This window comes from Moschus berezovskii, chromosome 11 (genome assembly GCF_049115385.1).
Source record: "Moschus berezovskii isolate FMDL1 chromosome 11, NW_MosBer_1.0, whole genome shotgun sequence".
Lineage (NCBI taxonomy): Eukaryota > Metazoa > Chordata > Mammalia > Artiodactyla > Moschidae > Moschus > Moschus berezovskii.
Genome location: NC_142470.1, coordinates 33,259,483 through 33,280,496, shown reverse-complemented (window position 1 = coordinate 33,280,496; position 21,014 = coordinate 33,259,483). Strand labels below are relative to the sequence as shown.

General features: G+C 42.3%; 1 protein-coding gene across 1 annotated transcript in view; it reads left to right on the top strand.

Annotated features, from left to right (window-relative positions):
• The first annotated feature begins 260 nt into the window (after positions 1-260).
• DTNB (dystrobrevin beta) overlaps positions 261-21,014 on the top strand; it is a 256,908-nt gene continuing 236,154 nt past the window's right edge. Inside the window, 1 exon segment of the mRNA XM_088841232.1 lies at positions 261-478. The gene's annotated coding sequence lies outside the window, so the exon portion shown is untranslated.

The following is a 21,014-nucleotide window of genomic DNA, read 5'->3' as shown; positions in this document are numbered from 1 at the left end:
CATTCTTTACCTTGTAGTCACGTCGGGCCGAACATCCAGGTGGCGGGGTACATACCTGTGGAGTTGAAAAGCACCTCCGCCGCCCGCCGCCGGCTCCCAGGAAAAGCCCGCAGGGGGCAGGTTTCCCCCGCCCTCCCGGAACCGGGCCGCAGGGGGCGGGGTCCGAAGGGAACCCGGCCCGCCGGCCCGCCCCCTCCTCGGCGCGGCGGAAGCCCCGCCCCCAGCCGCGCGCTCGCGCAGGCGGCGCGTGCCCGCCCCCAGCCCTGCGCCCTCGCGCCCTCGCACCGGGGGCGGGCTTGCTGCGCGTGCCGGGAGGGTAAGCGGCGCGAGCCGGGTGCTTGAGAACGTTCGCCGCGGGGGCGTCTCCGGGGCCTGAGCCGGCGCTGCCACCGCCACAGCCGCGGGGGCCGGGCCGGAGGAGGCGGAGGAGGTTGCAGCCGCCGGAGACCTTCTCGACGCCCCCAGATCCGGCCGGGAAGTGAGTACGGCGAGGGTTTGCGGCCGCTGCCCCAGGCTGCGGGAGGGCAGCGCGGTGCCGGAGCCTCGCGCCCGCGAGGAGCGGGAAGGCGCCCGCGCAGCGCCCGCACCTCGGGAGCCTGCGGGGGTTTGCAGGGCCGGGAGCGGCGGAGACGGCGCGCCGGGATCCGGGGCCGCTGCACCGCGCGCGCTGTGAACGGAGACCGGCCGCGCACCCGGCCCTGGAGGGGCGAGCGGAGAGGATGGAGCGGACTCCCGGGCCCGCGTCGCCGGCCTCTGAGCCCCGGGCCGGGTAGGGGGCTCCGGTGTTCCGATCGCTCTTTGGCCGGCGGGCACGGAGCCGGGGTGCGGGCGCAGGGTGATGCTGCCTGAGCCTGGCTTGGTGGAAGGAGGCTCTGCATTAGGTGTTGAAGGGGGCGAAGGAGGCAGGTCCTGGCAGAGGGCAGGTGAGGCAGGCAGGCCCTGGCAGAGGGAAGGGAATTTATTTCAGACCGTCCCCAAACACTATATCCCGAGGCGCCTAACTGTGACCCTGTGCACCGAGGTCACCCTTTTAAGGAAAGTGTCCTGAGAGGAGGAAGGATGCAACTAACGAATGCTTGCTGTTAAATTCCTCTGCCAGGCCTTGGGATTAGGAAGACCTTCCAGCAGCCTCAGCAAACAGTTTGTTGGTTAACTACCTTGGGTAGAGAACCGTAGTCAGCACTGGGGTCACAGTTGTGTAAAGCACGACCATCATTTGCTGCTTAGGTTCTGGCAGTTTGGTTGTAAAGGTTTGCGTAAGAAATACAAAGCAGCTTTGAATTTTGTCTCTTTCACTTTGTCTTCTTCCCAGTAGTATTGGGAAATTGGAGCCATAAAATTGCTTGGTTTGAGGATTAAAGCCGGAGGGTCAAGGAAGCTTGTGGGAGGTATTTGGGAGAGTTTTATAGACACTTCTGTGTAACATTTAAAGAGAGAGAAGGAAAAAAGGAAATTGGAAAGAGGAAGTCCCCTTTCTTCCCAAGCAGCAGGCACTGAAGACCTACGTACTGCATGAATGAATGCACCAAGCCAGGTTTTGCTCTGTTTTAGGTGGAGCACTGTTGATCAGTGTGATGTTAGGGATGCTGATGGACTTCCCTTGTCCCTCAAGTTTCCTCTCTCCTTTTTGCCATGTAAGGATTCTTGGGTCTGGGCTGAGCAGCGGCTAAGGTGATGGAGTTGTCATATCTTGTGGCTGTGCTGTCACTTGCACAACTTTATTCTGTGTTGACTGCCAGGAGCTTACTCCTTGGGTCATTGCTTCAAATCATCCCATCCTGCCCCTTCTCTCTTCTGTCACTTGAGGAAGGGGAGAACGTCTGTCTAGAGAGCATGCTTTCATTTTTATCTTGGCTCTTGCATCTTAGATCTGTGGTCAGAGAATGTGACTCTGCTCTTCCATGAGGGCTGGAACTCTGCGTTTTTTCCTGCCTTCATTGAATTTCTGGACTCTCAAGCTCCAGGCCGCTGTTGCAGTTGCCTGGGTTGCAGTGCCTGTTGGGTTACTTTGTCTGCCAAACTAAAACTTGACCTTTTATGAGTTCTGGGAGGATTTTTATCATACATCAATGGAATTACCTTTGAAGGGGTTGTAGTCAGCGTAGTGTTGGCAGGACTTTGAGTGTCCACTCTGAGTGAGAGAGAAAATTTCTACTTAGGAAGTCAGTTCTAAAACCAATGGAATTGGTTTAAAGCACTTACTTTATATCTTTAAATCTCTCAGGACCTATGTTTCCTTGTATAAAAATAAAATATTAATTCAAATTTGGCCTTGTGTGGTAAGCCTAGAAGAACTAAGTCAATTTCTCTTAAGTTTTAGGATGGTGCACTTAATTAAGAGTGCAACCATCAGGTGTCTACTAGTTCTTATTTTGGGGTGCCTCAGTGCTGTATTTTAGGATGCCTTGTTCTCCATTTTCTCAGTAATATTGTTTTATTTATTTATATACTTAGCTTACATTTAGAAGTAGAAGTGTTCGTTGCTCAGTCATGTCTGACTCTTTGCGAGCCCATGGACTGTAGCCTGGCAGGCTCCTCTGTCCATGGAATTCTCCAGGCAAGATTACTGGAGTGGGTTGCCATTTATTTCTAAATCACCTTTATTGATGTTTGCACAGATGTCCTGTGCAGAATTAGTGGAGTTTGAAAAATGTATATACAAATCTTCCTCAGCTTCTGATGGGATTATGTCTGATAAAACCACTGTAAATTGAAAGTACAGTAGGTTAAAAATGCATTTAATACACCCCGTCTGCCAAACATCATACCTTAAGCTAGCCTACCTTAAACATGCTCAGAACACTTACATTAACCTATAGTTGGGCAAAATCATCTAAAACACAATGCCTGTGTTGTAATAAAGTGTTGAGTGTTTCATGTAATTTACTGAAACTGTACTGAAAGTGAAAAGCAGAGTGGTTGTAAGTCTCAGCTGTTTATCCTGGTGATCTTGTGGCTGACCAGGAGCTGCGGATCATTGCCATTGCTCAGTGTCACGAGTATCATACTGCATATTGCTAGCCAGGGAAAGGGTCAAAATTCAGATGTGAAGTAGTTTCACTGAATGTGTATTGCTTTTGCACCATCGTGAAGTCAAAAATCATAAGTCAAATGATCGTAAGTTGGGGACTGTCTACTTTGTAACCACTATGCCAACAAAGAAAGAAATTTACATCACTCCAGAAACTCCCTCATGCTGGTTTGCAGTACCCTCATTTCCCCTTACTTTATTTATTTCTAGTTACACAAGCATCAGGGCCTTGGCATTGGTGCAGGAAGTATACTGCCGGGTTTTAGGGGTTGCCATTCACACAGGAATCCCTGTGAGTGGCAGTTCCTGGGGTTTCATCCTGCAGCCTGGAGCTGTGTCCTGCAGCTGTGCAAATGGCTCATGAATGCACACTTTCTCATAAAAGGCTCAAACAGTACGTACAGAAGAAAACCCCCCTTGACCCACTCCCTTCTCCACTGAAACTGCAGTTAATCAGTTTGTTGTGATCCTTCCAGACCTTTCCCTATGTGTTATCATCTACATATAGGTAATAAAAATAGGGTTCCCCCCACACCCACATTAATGACATGATTCTGTACACACTGGTCTGCAGCATTCTAACAGAATGCCTGAGATCTTTCCGTGATGGAACACAAAGATCTACCCGATTCTTCTTGATTCCTACACAATCCCATATGTGGTACATATTGTACAGTAGTTTATTTAATCCTCTGCTCATTCAGTTCAGTTCAGTTCAGTCGCTCAGTCGTGTCCGACTCTTTGCGACCCCATGAATCACAGCACGCCAGGCCTCCCTGTCCATCACCAACTCCTGGAGTTCGCTCAGACTCATGTCCATCGAGTCGGTGATGCCATCCAGCCATCTCGTTCTCTGTCGTCTCCTTCCCCTCCTGCCCCCAATCCCTCCCAGCATCAGAGTCTTTTCCAGTGAGTCACCTCGTCGCATGAGGTGGCCAAAGTATTGGAGTTTCATCTTCAGCATCAGTCCTTCCAATGAACACCCAGGATTGATCTCCTCTAGAATGGACTGGTTGGATCTCCTTGCGGTACAAGGGACTCTCAAGAGTCTTCTCCAGCACCACAGTTCAAAAGCATCAGTTCTTCGGCGATCAGCCTTCTTCACAGTCCAACTCTCACATCCATACATGACCACGGGAAAAACCGTAGCCTTGACTAGACAGACCTTTGTTGGCAAAGTAATGTCTCTGCTTTTTAATATGCTATCTAGGTTGGTCATAACTTTCATTCCAAGGAGTAAGTGTCTTTTAATTTCATGGCTGCAATCAGCATCTGCAGTGATTTTGGAGCCCCCCAAAATAAAGTCTGACACTGCTTCCACTGTTTCCCCATCATTTCCAATGAAGTGATGGGACCAGATGCCATGATCTTTGTTTTCTGAATGTTGAGCTTCAAGCCAACCTTTTCACTCTCCTCTTTCACTTTCATCAAGAGGCTTTTTAATTCCTCTTCACTTTCTGCCATTAGTGACCATTAAAGCTGTTTGCCATTTTACACATTGTTGTAGTGAGTGAAAAGTAGAATTGCTGGGTCAAAGGAGTATATGCTTTAAATTAGTTGATGGAGATTTAACCATGTTGCCACGTGTAGCTCCGGTTCATTTATTTTTAAATGCTGAGTAGTGTTCAGTTGTAGACTTAAATCACTGGTTTATGTGTCCTTTGCTCTCTGTGGGACAGTTAGGTTACTTTGGATACTAATTCATAGGTGGACTTATGTGTTTCCAGTGCATCCTGCCAGTCAGAGGCTTGTTAACAATGTCTTCTGTTGTTTACAAGTTTTACATTTTAATGTGTTTATGAAAAAATTTCCATTAAATAAAAAAAAAAGTTTGTTTCCCTGTCTAGTTTAAGTAATTTTCTCTGCCCCAGGGTATGAATTAGATATATCTGTATTTTCTTCTAAAATTAAAAAAAAAGGTTTTGCTTTCTGTGTGGTGTTCCTATATGGAATAACGGAGTGATATGATTTTTTTTTTCAATTTGGATAACCACTTTTTCAACACTTTTTCTCATTTTAATTTTTTACAATTATTTATTTAGCTGTGCCAGGTCTTCATTGTGACAAATACGATCTAGTTCCCTGACCAGGGACCCAGGCCCCTTGCACTGGGAGTGCTGAGTCTTAGCCACCGGACCACCAGGGAAGTTCCTCTCTTATTTTTTTTATTGTGGTAAAATATGCATAACATGAAGTTTACTATTTACTATTTAATTGTACAGTTCTGTGGCGTTCAGTACATTTACATGGTTGTATAACCATCACTCTCCATTTACAGAATGGATTTCCATTTCCATTTTTATCTTTCTCAACTGAAACTCTATCCATTAAACACTAACTTCCCATTCTTTTCTCCCTCCAGCCCCTGGCAACCACCATTCTGCTTTTTGCCTCTGTGAACTTGACTACTAGAGGTACTTCACATAAGTGAAATCATAAAATCATAAAACATTTTTTACTATATTTGTGACAATATTTGAATGAATAAATGTGATACACTGTTATTAAGTTCATGTTTATACTAGAGTTCTGCTGTTTTGTGTTGTGCAGTTCTCTGCGGTTTGACAAATGCAAAATGTTATCACATGACATTTCATGAAATATCATTGTAGTATCATGCAGGTAATTTCACTGCCCCCAAATCCCCTTTATTCCACCCATTCATTCCTCCTTCCCTTCTTCTGAGCTCCTGGTAGCCACTGATCATTTTACTGTGTCTATAGTTTTGTCTTTTCCAGAATGTCATATAGTTTGGATCATATAGTATTGTAGCCTTTCAGACTGGTCTATTTCACTTAGCATTATGCTTTTAAGTTTCCTCTGTGTCTTTTCTTGGCTTGACAGCTTCTTTCTTTTTATTGCTGAATAATAATTCATTGTATGAAAAGTACCACAGTTTTGTTTATCCATTCATCTGTTGAGGGACATGTTGATTACTTCTAGCTTTTGGCAGTTATGAATAAAGCTTCTATAAATATTCATGTGCAAGTTTTTGTGTGGACATAGGTTTTCAGCTTTCTTGAGTACATACCTAGAAGCATGATTGCTGGATGGTATGTTTAGCTTTGTAAGAAACTGCCTGTCTTCCAAAGTGGCTGTCCAGTTTTACATTCCCAATAATTTACAAAGCATATATCCTAGTACCCTAAATGTACTTAAAAAAATAAGTCTTTGTCAGACAGTTCTGTAAAATTAAACTTCATCTGGTATGGATTTATATTCTCATTGTTGCTTTTATGGGGTGTCTTTCTTAGCATTATGCTTCTATATGTTTTGAAGTTTTGATTTGCAGACTCAAAAAAAAAAAAAAGGAAGAGAACTGCTGATTTTGTTTCTCTTAGTTCTGTGGTCACCCTTCTCTGGTGATATTTCAAGTGCTTCCATTGATTGACTGGACTCTTGCCAAGAAATCAGATCTGGTAATGGTCAGAGTCCTGCTCTTTGAGATAATTTGGGCTATTTTAGATCCACTCACAGTGTGTGTAAATGTATTGGTTCAATTCCTGGTTGTGAGACTGTGTTTTTATCTTCTCGCCTTTCAGAGCCCAGAGCACCATATAAGCCATAGTTCTAGGCAGAGAGTGACAGTGATATTTTTTAGCTTCCGTTGAGCTCTAGCCTCATCCTTGACTTTGAACAGTGAATCTGGCTCAAGTGTCCCCTGTTTCTGCAGCTCCTTGGCTCTGTGTCACTGTGGCCTTGCAGGAAGTCAACACCTGTTCTAGACTCAGAGTTCAGCAAACCTGTATCTTTGGTCCAGCTCATAGTTTTGTGTATCTGTTCTGTTTCTGCTCCAGGTGGAGGCTTATCTTGTTTTTGAGTCTTTTTAGTGGCTTATAATGGAGAAGGAAATGGCAGCCCACTCCAGTGTTCTTTCTTGGAGAATCCCAGGGACAGAGGAGCCTGGTGGACTGCCATCTTTGGGGTTGCACAGAATCGGACACGACTGAAGCGACTTAGCAGCAGCAGCAGCAGCAGCAACAGTAGCTTATAAATATATTAAATATCTTTTATGATGTATTTGGAGCAAAGGGGATACATTCAAGTGTTTATTTACTGTACTGCTTTGACTGGAAGACTTAATTGATCAGGTGTCTTACTAAACTTTATAACACTTATCTCGTTTTTTGTGTTATTGCAATGCCTAGACCCTCCAGAGCAGAAGTTGAATAGGAAAAATTGAGTGCCCAATGATAATGGGCATTTTAGTCTTTTTCCTGAATGGAAATGCTTCTAGTGTTTCACTATTAGATATGATACTTACTAAAGGGTTCTGGTAGATGTCTTTTGTCAATTTAAGGAAGTTTCCTTCCAGGTTTATATTTTTATTGGGTGTTGAGTTTTATTGAGGGCTTTTATGGCATTTGTTGAAATTATCATTGTTTTCTCTTTAGTATGTTAACAGTAGGACAGACCTTTCTGAGTTGTAGACAACTGAGAGAAACAGACAGATTGTATGATTTACTTGTTAATGCATTTTTAACATTAAATGAACTTTTAAAGAAAATACATTTTGATCTTGAGTTTTTAATGTATTAACAATATTGTTATTGTTTCTAAGTCCAACTCTTTTGCAACCCCATGGACTGTAGACCACCAGGCTCTCCTGTTCATGGGATTTCCCAGGCAAGAATACTGGCATGGGTTGCCATTTCCTTTTCCAGGGGATCTTCTCAACCTAGGGATCAAGCGTGTATCTCCTGCATTGGCAGGTGGATTCTTTACCACTGAGCCACCTGGGAAGTCTATTAATAATATTATATATAAGCTATATTGTATGTTATATTGAAGCGTTTCAGCAATAATTAGGTTGGGACTAAACATTCCTATAACTAAGCCTCACTATAATCAAATAGTGTACAGTAAAAAAAAAAAAATATTTTTTTTTTTGGTGGGGGTAACTTTTGGGACTCTCTAAGGTGGAAGGCCAAAGTATTGCAGTTTTGGCCTTCCACCTTAGAAAGTCCCAAAAGTTACCCCCACCAAAAAAAAAAAAAAATTTTTTTTTTACTGTACACTATTTGATTATAGTGAGGCTTAGTTATAGGAATGTTTAGGGAGGAGAAGGGGACGACGGAGAATGAGATGGCTGGATGGCATCACCGACTCTGTGGACATGAGTTTGAGTGTACTCCGGGAGTTGGTGATGGACAGGGAGGCCTGGCGTGCTGTGATTCGTGGGGTCGCGGAGAGTTGGACATGACTGAGCGACTGAACTGAACTGAACTGAACTGAAGGTGGAAGGACTGATGCTGAAGCTGAAACTCCAATACTTTGGCCACCTCATGCAAAGAGTTGACTCACTGGAAAAGACTCTGATGCTGGGGGGGATTGGGGGCAGGAGGAGAAGGGGACGACAGAGAATGAGATGGCTGGATGGCATCACCGACTCCATGGAGGTGAGTTTGAGTGAACTCCGGGAGTTGGTGATGGACAGGGAGGCCTGGCGTGCTGTGATTCATGGGGTCGCAAAGAGTTGGACACGACTGAGCGACTGAACTGAACTGAAGGACTTTTTTTAGCCCCTAACCATTCCAGCTTCTTCCTGGTTTCTTTTTCTAGACTCTTTAAGTTTTTTTTTTTTTTTAATTTTATCTCTGCTTGCTCTGTCTCTACTTGCCAGAGAGAGACTTTCTTCTGCAACTAATAACAACTACTGACATACAGGCTACTGTATGTCAAGAGATTTTCAAGATAATGGCTACACTTTAAACTTTACAACTGTGGAAACATCTGCAATGTTTGGGTGAGGAAAAAGAGCTCAGAGAAGTTACAACTTGTTTAGGGCAGCACAGCTAATTAGTGATAGGAGTGATGTTTGAACCAGGTCCGCTTTAAAGCCCATGTTCTTTCTACATGCTGTCTCTAAACAAGACTTTTATATTCCAAGTTCAACTTGGGCTTTGTTTTTGGCTTACCCAAATGATCCCTGGGCATGGTGATATGACCACTTTGTGTCTCTAATGTAGTTGCCATGAGAGACTCTTTGTTTAGCCAGGTACTTTGTTGCTTTTTTACTGGTGTGATGTTTTACCTGTTCTTGAGCAGTTTGTTACAGTGACTAAACCTTTTTAAACTGCGCAAACAAAAATAGAACAAATAGTATCATGGTTAAGCACGTGGTCTCCCGAGTAAACTGTTTTTGCACCTTGGAGTTTATTTTCCTTTAACTTTTTAAATATTGGACCTCAAAGAGGTATGAAGAATAAAAATAGTGAATACCTGTGTCCACACCGCTTAAGAAACTAGGCTCCTTTTAAAGTTGAACCTCCACTCCTTCCAGTTGTATTCTCCTCCCCTTCTGAGGGAATCACTGCTCTGTATTTGATGCTTTTCATTGCTGTACATATTTTCATGCTTTCATTACATATGTAAATAGCCCTGAAATGTGTATTATTGTTTTGCATTAAAAAAAAACCTCTCTATATTAACAGTATTAATTGTATCTTTTGTAGCTTTTTTTTTCTTTCAGTATTTTGAGACCCATCCTTACGGACTATATGTAGCTCTGAAAGTGAAAGTCGCTCAGTCGTGTGCGACTCTTTGCAACCCCATAGACTGTGTCCATGGAATTCTCCAGGCCAGAATACTGGAGTGGGTAGCCTTTCCCTTCTCCAGGGGATCTTCCCAACCCAGGGATCAAACCCAGGTCTCCCACATTGCAGGCGGATTCTTTACCAAGTGAGCCACAAGGGAAGCCCAAGAATACTGGAGTGGGTAGCCTATCCCTTCTCCAGCGGATCGTCCTGACCCAGGAATAGAACTGGGGTCTCCTGCATTGCAGGTGGATTCTTTACCAGCTGAGGTATCAGGAAAGCCTGTATGTAGCTCTAGTGGATTCATTTTCTTGGCTGTACAGGATTCTGTTACTGGGCTATACCACAGTTTATTTTTATGTTTTCCTGTGGATTGGTAATTAATGTGCTCTGTTTTTTTTTTTCTTGCTGTTACAGAAAATGTTGTTCTGAATATTCTTGTCATGTCTCTGTGCACAATGCATGTCTTTTATAGTGTGTACTTGGAGTAACCCACTGGTATGTGTGCCATGCACATCTTCAACCTTTGTGGTAATTGCTAGATTCCACTCTGAAGTGGTTTCCCATTTAACATTCACACTGGTGATGTGTGACTTCTGGCCCTTCCCTGCCTTGTCAACCCTTAGTGTTTTAGACTGTATACTTTTGCAAATCTGCTGGATATACCATGCAATCTTATTTTTATATTTTTTTATATTAATCTTATGTGTTTTTCTGCTTACTAGTGAGTTTGGACATTGCTCTCTGGTTTTAATTGGCTCTTGAGTTTTCCTCTTCTGTGATTTGCTTGTTTTCATCATTTACCTGTTCTGTTGTGCTGATTGTCTTTTTCATATTGATTTATAATTTTAAAATGCATTTTGATGCCAATATTTCACATAGATGGATTCAAATTTCTTTTTCCAGTTTGTGGCTTTTCTTTAAAAAATTTAAAAAATGTTTATTTGACTGTGCTGGGTTTTAGTTTGGGCATGCAGACTCTTAGTTGCAGCATGTGGGACTTAGATCCCTGACTCAGGATTGAACCTGGGCCTCCTGCATTGGGAGCTTAGAGTTTTAGCGGTTGGACCACTAGGGATGTCCCTCTTTTAAAACTTGAAAAAAAAAAAAAAAGTACCTTTTGGTGTGTTAAAGTTTTAGATTTGTGGTTTTAATTTGTTGTTTATAAATCTTCCCTACAGACCATAGGCCGAAGACCTGTGGACCTATAGACCATACTTTTATCCTAGCATCTTCACATCTAGCTGCTGCTGCTGCTCCTGCTAAGTCACTTCAGTCGTGTCCGACTCTGTGTGACCCCATAGACGGCAGCCCACCAGGCTCCCCCGTCCCTGGGATTCTCCAGGCAAGAACACTGGAGTGGGTTGCCATTTCCTTCTCCAATGTGTGAAAGTGAAAAGTGAAAGTGAAGTCACTCAGTCATGTCAGACTCATAGCGACCCCATGGACTGCAGCCTACCAGGCTCCTCTGTCCATGGGATTTTCTAGGCAAGAGTACTGGAGTGGGTTGACATTGCCTTCTCTGTCACATCTGGAAAGGTGGTATAATTGACCAGTAGTTAGGGGTTCTGGGTTTCTAGCTCTGTTTCTTTACTGTGAAGTACAGTATTGCCTGAGACTAGACATTTTATTTATTTGTATATGCAAAATATGAGACCTGGGTTAGGTTATTTCTCAGCCCTAACATTCTGATTCTCTGTTGCTTTGCTTGTGGTTTTTGTAGCTGATAATTAATCATTGCTACCAACATCTTAAATGAAATTAAAAATATGAGAACTTAGAAGTGAAATTAACATCCAAGATTTTGGTGTGAAGGCTGCACAATGCATTTGTGATAAAAAAGAAATACAAATAATTTGACTTAGGTTGGAACACATTTAACTGGTCTTCCTTTTTTCGCTTAATTCCAAAGTCACTTGAAAAAGTAATTCTTATATATCTTTCTAAAAATAAATCCCAACAAACCCTTTTTATGGTTTTAAACTATAGCTATAGAAATAGCTAACAAGGATACTTTTTTTTTGAAGTATGAATATGAATTTGACTGTGTGGATCACAACAAACTGTGGAAAATTCTTAAAGCGATGGGAATACCAGACCACCTTACCTCCCTCCTGAGAAATCTGTATGCAGGTCAAGAAGCAACAGTTAGTATGGGACATGGAACAACAGACTGGTTCCAGATAGGGAAAGGAGTACGTCAAGGCTGTATATTGTCACCCTGCTTATTTAGCTTGTATATAGAGTTCATCATGCGAAATGCTGGGCTGCGAAATGCTGGGCTGGATGAAGCACAGGCTAGAATCAGGATTGCCGGGAGAAATAGCAGTTACCTCAGACATGCAGATGACACCACCCTTATGGCAGGAAGCAAAGGAGAACTAGAGCCTCTTGATGAGGGTGAAAGAGGAGAGTGAAAAATCTGGCTAACACTCAACATTCAGAAAACTAAGATCATGGCATCTGGTCCCATCACTTCATGGCAAATAGATGGTGAAGCAATGGAAACAGTGACAGACTTTACTTTTGGGGGGCTCCAAAATCACTGCAGATGGTGACTGCAGCCATGAAATTAAAAGACACTTACTCCTTGGAAGAAAAGCTATGATCAGCCTAGACAGCATATTAAAAAGCAGAGACGTTGCTTTGCCAACAAAGGTTCGTCTAGTCAAAGCTGTGGTTTTTCCAGTAATCATGTATGGATGTGAGAGTTGGACTATAAAAAAGCTGAGCGCTGGAGAACTGATGCTTTTGAACTGTGGTGTTTGAGAAGACTCTTTAGAGTCCCTTGGACTGCAGGGAGATCCAACTAGTCCATCCTAAAGGAAATCAGTCCTGAATATTCATTGGAAGGACTGATGCTGAAGATGAAGCTCCAATCCTTTGGCTACCTGATGCGAAGAACCGATTAATTTGAAAAGACCCTGATGCTGGGAAAGATTGAAGGCAGGAGGAGAAGGGGATGACAGAGGATGAGATGGTTGGATGGCATCACCATCTTGATGGACGTGAGTTTGAGTAGGCTCTGGGAGTTGGTGATGGACAGGGAGGCCTAGCGTGCTGCAGTCCATGGGGTCACAATGAGTCGGACACAACTGAGTGATTGAACTGAACTGATGAATGTGAAAACTAAAGCTTTGTATGACATTTCAAGAATGTACCCTTTATTGGTCATATGCTTTCAGTATTTCCTTACTAGGTAAGTAGTTTAGTATCTTTGCTTAGAACTAAAATTTCCTATTTATGAACTAAGCAGCCTGTGGCAGATTTTAGGAAAAACTGTGAGGTTTGTATTTAGCAGACTCGAGGTGTCTGTTTCTATTTTTTGTGCCTTACTTTTCTCCAATTTTCTTTTTTCCTCTGGCTATGTCACTCGGCTTTCAGGATCTCAGTTCCCCAACCAGTGATTGAACCCCGGGCCAGGGCAGTAAAAGCCCAGAATTCTAACCATTGGACCACCGGGGAACTCCCTCATCCCTATTTTCTTATATTCTATTTTCTGATTGCTTGGGCACACTGCATTTCTACCTCTTTACCTCCTTTCAGTTTTGTTAAAACCCTTTCTCTATTCCACATTTAAAATATTGCAAATGATTATGACTAATTATGTATTCTCCTTCCAACTCTGTTTTTATACTTTTAAATAAATCAGAACTATCAGTTAAGAAAAAGGGGTCTTGTCAATAGAATTCTAGCCTAGGCATTATTCAAAAGGGTAGTTATATAATAACATTAGTAACAATCATAATAATAATGATAGTAATAGCAGCTAACATTTATTAGGCTTTTATTTTGTGTCAGGCATTGTGCTAAATGCTTTGCATTATTTAACAGTTACTGTAGGGAATTCCTGGTTAGGACCCCATACTTCCACTGCAGGGTGCCAGGGTTTGGTCAGGTTGGTTCAAGTGGTAGGGAATCTGCCTGCAATGCAGGAGCCTCAGGAGACACAGATTCAAGCCCTGGTTTGGAAGATCCCCTGAAGGAGGAAATGGCAACTCATTCTAGTATTCTTGCCTAGAAAATTTTATGGACAGAGGAGCCTGATGGGCTACAGCCCCTGGGATCACAAAGAGTCAGACAGGACTGAGGGACTGAGCACACACACAAAGGTAACTAAGATTCCACAAGCCACTAGGCAGGGCCAAAAACAAACAAACTAATGAACAGTTACCATAGCCCTGAGAAGTTATATTTGCTATTCAGAGCTCTGTGTAGTAATGGAGTGCAGTCATTGAATATTTTTTATTGAAACTTAGAGAACTTTTTCAGATTTGTAAAATCAAACAAACAAAAAACCCCAAACCAAAACAAATAAAAAACCTGAATCTCTAGGGCTTTACAAATGTTTACTTTCCCTGGCTTTTTTGTTTTTTTAAATATATATAATCTGAAAAAGAAAACTATTTGGGGAAGAACAGTTGAGAATTTTCCTGAAATAAGCAAGGAAATTAATTATCTTTTAGGGAAATTTGATTAGTTCTGGTTCAGAACTTATTAGTGACAAGCTCAGGCATCTCTGACTTCTTAGTTGAAGGAGCATCAAGAGAAAAACTGACAGGAGTTTTGCTGGGAGACAGTGAACTTACACACGAAGTTTCCATACCTAGATGCTTTGAAGTAACTGAGAACTGGAGGTTAATCAACAAAACAATCCATGGGAAGTGAAGGATATTTAACACTTAGGTGCAGTATAGAGACTTTCTAGAACCTGCTTTCTTTCCTTTAGTCTTTACTATGGAGTATATTAACTTCTGCCTGTGGACTTAGTGTAACACATTGCTTCCCTGACAGGACTAATGAGAGCCCAGACATTTTGTTGCACTGGCCTCCAGACCCTCTTTCGCTGCGACTTAACGCCTGCCCAGCCCCAGGGTTTGGGGACATGTGTTTTTTCCTCAGTCCTGGAGTCCTCATGTTTGCCCTGGAGGGGGCGATGTGACACAGTGGGAAGAGAACTAGAAAATTACTAGCTTTGCAGCGTTAGGCCAAGCTAACTTAGGCTGTAAATTTCCTCATCTGATTCTACCATTCATGTTCCTTATTTGCTTCTCAGGCCTAGCACAGCCTCATCTTCTCACTCTTAGTGTTTTAAGAGTAATGTTTCCAAAGTAGGTGGTATGCAAACTGAGCCTCTAGGCAGGGTATAGCAAGAAAAAAAATGGGCAATCAACTTTCAGTTCAGTTCAGTTCAGTTCAGTCGCTCAGTCGTCCGACTCTCCACGACCCCCTGAATCACAGCACGCCAGGCCTCCCTGTCCATCACCAACTCTCGGGGTTCACTTAAACTCATGTCCACAGAGTTGGTGATGCCATCCAGCCATCTCATTCCCGGTCGTCCCCTTCTCCTCCCACCCCCAACCTTTCCCAGCATCAGAATCTTTTCCAGTGAGTCAACTCTTTGCATGAGGTGGCCAAAGTATTGGAGTTTCAGCTTTAGCATCAGTCCTTCCAATGAATACCCAGGATTGATCTCCCTTAGAATGGACTGGTTGGATCTCCTTGCGGTACAAGGGACTCTCAAGAGTCTTCTCCAACACCACAGTTCAAAAGCATCAATTCTTCGGCGATCAGCTTTCTTCACAGTCCAACTCGCACATCCATACATGACCACGGGAAAAACCATAGCCTTGACTAGACGGACCTTGGTTGGCAAAGTAATGTCTCTGCTTTTTAATATACTATCAAGGTTGGTCATAACTTTCCTTCCAAGGAGTAAGCGTCTTTTAATTTCATGGCTGCAATCAGCATCTGCAGTGATTTTGGAGCCCAGAAAAATAAAGTCTGACACTGTTTCCACTGTTTTTCCGTCTATTTCCCATGAAGTGATGGGACCAGATGCCATGATCTTTGTTTTCTGAATGTTGAGCTTCAAGCCAACCTTTTCACTCTCCTCTTTCACTTTCATCAAGAGGCTTTTGAGTTCCTCTTCACTTTCTGCCATAATGATTGTGTCATCTGCATATCTAAGGTTATTGATGTTTCTCCCGGCAATCTTGATTCCAGCTTGTGCTTCTTCCAGCCCAGCGTTCCTCATGATGTACTCTGCATATAAGTTAAATAAGCAAGGTGACAATATACAGCCTTGACGCACTCCTTTTCCTATTTGGAACCAGTCTGTTGTTCCATGTACAGTTCTGACTGTTGCTTCCTGACCTGCATACAGGTTTCTCAAGAGGCAGGTCAGGTGGTCTGGTATTCCCATCTCTTTCAGAATGTTCCACAGTTTATTGTGATCCACACAGTCATATTTAAACTATAGGTTGACACCTAACTCCATCTGTATATCTGATAAGATACATCAGGTACAGAAAGTGAAGTAGCCAGGGGGAGGATCGTGGGGATGCTACCACCTGTAGGGACCAACAGTGTGAACCTCCATATTTGTTTGCTAAAATCCTGTTTGGATGTGTTACAGTTAACTTCTGTCTGGTTTAGGAGTTTTTCAGAGTGTACAATATTATCTCATTTGCATGATATGAATCTTGCTGATTGAATAGACAAAGGGCTTAGAAAGATTCCTGCAAAGAATCTGCAGATTGAAGTTTCAGACTCAACTGCAGATTGAAGTACCAATGCAAGGACACATGAACAGCAGGAAGCAAGCAGAGCTGGTACTTCTATTTATATTATGAGCTTGTTTTCAGTCAGATGCAAAGTACAAAACAAATGATCTAAGCAGATGGAAGAGGAATCAGAAAAAAAACAAAAACAAAAACCCTTAAAATTATTAAAAATACTCTTTGATATATAGGTTTATATGCATTGAGTGTATTTGTGCTTTAAGGTATTTGCTTAATGGTAGTATGAGGCTAGTCTGGTCAGTTGAGATAGTTTAAAAAAAAGCATTCGGAATATGAAACAAACTTACTAAGCTTTTATGAGGCACGATTATAGTAATGTGCTAATTAATATCTTAAAATTTTATTAAGTTGTTGTATTTTTATAAGTTTCTTTTGGAGATTTCTTACTCTAAGAGTAAATGACAGGACTTCCCTGGTGGTCCAGTGGTTAAGAATCTACCTGCCACTGCAAGAGTTGTGGGTTCAATCCCTGGTTTGAGAAGATCCTACATGCCACAGAGCAGCTGTGCTACAACTAGCAAGCCCGTGCTCTAGAGCCCAGGAGCCACAACTATAATTACTATTTATAAAAAAGAGTGAGGAGCTACCCCACATCCAAGGTTGGGGCGGTGGCCGAGAGGAGTTACCCCATGTCCAAGGTAATGGTATGGACCTAACAGAAGCAGAAGATATTAAGAAGAGGTGGCAAGAATACACAGAAGAACTATACAAAAAAGATCTTCACGATCCAGATAATCACAGTAGTGTGATCACTCACCTAGAGCCAGACATCCTGGAATGTGAAGTCAAGTGAACCTTAGGAAGCATCACTATGAATAAAGCTAGTGGAGGTAATGGAATTCCAGTTGAGCTATTTCAAATCCTAAAAGACGATGCTGTGAAAGTTTTGCACTCAATATGTCAGCAAATTTGGAAAACTCAGCAGTGGCCACAGGACTGGGAAAGGTCAGTCTTCATTCCAATCCCAAAGAAAGGCAATGCCAAGGAATGCTCAAAGCACCGCACAGTTGCATTCATCTCACACTCTGGTAAAGTAATGCTCAAAACTCTCCAAGTCAGGCTTCAGCAATACGTGAACTGTGAACTTTCAGATATTCAAGCTGGTTTTAGAAAAGGCAGAGGCACCAGAGATCAAATTGCCAATATCCGCTGGATCATCGAAAAAGCAAGAGAGTTCCAGAAAAACATCTATTTCTGCTTTATTGACTATGCCAAAGCCTTTCACTGTGTGGATCACAATAAACTGTGGAAAATTCTTCAAGAGATGGGAATACCAGACCACCTGACCTGCCTTTTAAGAAACCTGTATGCAGGTCAGGAAGCAACAGTTAGAACTGGACATGGAACAACAGACTGGTTCCAAATAGGGAAAGGAGTACGTCAAGGTTGTATATTGTCACCCTGCTTATTTAACTTCTGTGCAGAGTACATTATGAGAAACGCTGGGCTGGAGGAAGCACAAGCTGGAATCAGGATTGCCGGGAGAAGTATCATAACCTCAGATATGCAGATGACACCACCCTTATGGTAGAGAGTGAAGAAGAACTAAAGAGCCTCTTGATGAGGGTGAAAGAGGAGAGTGAAAAAGTTGGCTTAAAGCTCCACATTCAGAAAACTAAGATCATGGTATCTGGTCCCATCACTTCATGGCAGATAGATGGGGAAACAATGGAAACAGTGGTTGACTTTATTTTTGGGGGCTCCAAAATCACTGCAGATAGTGATTGCAGCCATGAAATTAAAAGATGCTTACTCCTTGGAAGAGAAGTTATAACCAACCTAGACAGCATATTAAAAAGCAGAGACATTACTTTACCAACAGAGGTCCTTCTAGTGAAGGCTATGGTTTTTCCAGTGGTCATGTTTGGATGTGAGAGTTGGACTATAAAGAAAGTTGAGCACCGAAGAATTGATGCTTTTGAACTGAGGTGTTGGAGAAGACTCTTGAGAGTCCCTTGGACTGCAAGGAGATCCAACCAGTCCATCCTAAAGGAAATCAGTCCTGGATGTTCATTGGAAGGAGTGATGTTGAAGCTGAAACTCCAATATTTTGGCCACCTGATGCAAAGAGCTGACTCATTTGAAAAGACCCTGGTGCTGGGAAAGATTTGAAGGCAGTAGGAGAAGGAGGACGACAGGGGATGAGATGGTTAGATGGCATCACCAACTCAATGGACATGAGTTTGGGTGGACTCTGGCAGTTGGTGACGGACAGGGAGGCCTGGCATGCTGCAGTTCATGGGGTTGTAAAGAGTTGGACATGACTGTGTGACTGAACTGAAGTATAAAAAAGAGTAAAAGAAAATAGAAAAAAAAAAGAAAAGAAAAAACAACAAACAAACAAAAAAGAGTAAAAGAGAAAAAAACCCATGAACTTTTCTTCTTCCTGTTTTAGTAAAACTGACTGAAATAATACATAGACAAATGAACAATTCTAATTTGGTGACAAGCTGAAAATCCATCCTTTGTTAGCAAATGTTTAAATTGCTGAAGATTTGAAGTAATAAATATTATACCAAATTATGGAATTTGTGAGTATTCCTGTTTGTTTGAATATAAGTCCGGAGGTTATGGTTTTTGGTAGAGTTCATTTTAATAACGTATGGAGACCTGCCTCTTTAACCTTTCAAAGCACTAAAGGAAAGAAAATATACCCTGATGACTTAAAATTTTATTATGAAACAGAACATATAAAGCATAAAGAATAATACACTGTACCCAAATCAAAGCTAATAGAGTTGGTATCCTCCCACAGTCACATTATTCTACTTCCATCTCCAGAGGAATTTAGTTTTTCTGAATTTCTAATGCACGTTTTATGTGCAATTGTAAAGAATTTGAGTTTGTCATTATTGGATGGATTGTTTCACAAATGTCAATTAGATCTAGTTGACTGATAGTGAAGTTTAGTCCTGCCATATTCTTCTTGGCTTTCTACCTGTATCGATCATAGAGGAGTGCTGAAATCTCCCAAGTAAAAGTGTGGGTAAGTCTGTTTTTCCTTTTCAGTTCTTTCAGTTTTTGCTTAGTGTATTTTGAGGCACTGTGGTTAGATACGTAGACATTTTGGATTGTTATGTCTAATTAAAAAAGTCTATATGTTATAGGCCCAACAATACAATTTTATAGATACTGTTTTACCTATAGTGTATTAAAAAGCAGTTGCTTTTTAAATCAGATAAGAGAATAAAGGAAAAGAAATAATTGTCTTTAAAAATAAAACTTTTTTTTTTTGGCCAAACTTCTTGGCTTGTGGGCTTTTAGTTCCCCCATCAGGGATTAAACCTATGCCCTTGGCATCGTAAGCACAGAGTCCTAACCAATGGACTGCCAGGGAAGTCCCTAAACTTTATTTTTTTAGAACAGTTTTAGATTTACTGAAAAATTGAACAATAATAGAGAGTTCCTAATGCATCCTACACTCTGTTTCCTCTATTATTAGCATCTTACACTAGTGTGGTTCATTTGTTGCAGTTAATGAACCAATGATGATGTGTTATTAGTCACTAAAATCCATACTTTATTCAGATTTCCTTAGTGTTTACTTAAAGGCCTTTTTCAGTTCCAGGATCCCATCTAGGATTCCACATTACATTTAGTTGTCATGTCTCTTTAGACTTCTCTAGGGTTGCCAGTTTCTCAGACCTTGCTGGTCAAGTTTTTGATGAAACAAGACAGTTTTGAGGAGTTCAGTTCAGTTCAGTTCAGTTCAGTCGCTCAGTCGTGTCCGACTCTCCGCGACCCCATGAATCACAGCACGCCAGGCCTCCCTGTCCATCACCAACTCCCGGAGTACACTCAAACTCATGTCCACAGAGTCGGTGATGCCATCCAGCCATCTCATTCTCCGTCGTCCCCTTCTCCTCCCGCCCCCAACCTTTCCCAGCATCAGAGTCTTTTCCAGTGAGTCAACTCGTCGCATGAGGTGGCCAAAGTATTGCAGTTTCAGCTTTAGCATCAGTCCCTGCAATGAACATCCAGGATTGATCTCCTCTAGAATGGACTGGTTGGATCTCCTTGCAGTATAAGGGACTCTCAAGAGTCTTCTCCAACACCACAGTTCAAAAGCATCGATTCTTCGGCAATCAGCTTTCTTCACAGTCCAAGTCTCACATCCATACATGACCACGGGAAAAACCATTGCCTTGACTAGACGGACCTTGGTTGGCAAAGTAATGTCTCTGCTTTTTAATATACTATCAAGGTTGGTCATAACTTTCCTTCCAAGGAGCAAGCATCTTTTAATTTCATGGCTGCAATCAGCATCTGCAGTGATTTTGGAGCCCAAAAAAATAAAGTCTGACACTGTTTCCACTGTGTTTCCATCTATTTCCCATGAAGTGATGGGACCAGATGCCATGATCTTTGTTTTCTGAATGTTGAGCTTCAAGCCAACCTTTTCACTCTCCTCTTTCACTTTCATCAAGAGGCTTTTGAGTTCCTCTTCACTTTCTGCCATAAGGGTAGTGTCATCTGCATATCTGAGGTTATTGATATTTCTCCCAGCAATCTTGATTCCAGCTTGTGCTTCTTCCAGCCCAGCGTTCCTCATGATGTACTCTGCATATAAGTTAAATAAGCAAGGTGACAATATACAACCTTGATGTACACCTTTTCCTATTTGGAACCAGTCTGTTGTTCCATGTCCAGTTCTAACTGTTGCTTCCTGACCTGCATACAGGTTTCTCAAGAGGCAGGTCAGGTGGTCTGGGATTCCCATCTCTTTCAGAATGTTCCACAGTTTATTGTGATCGACACAGTCAAAGGCTTTGGCATAGTCAATGAAGCAGAAATAGATGTTTTTCTGGAACTCTCTTGCTTTCTCCATGATCCAGCGGATGTTGGCAATTTGATCTCTGGTGC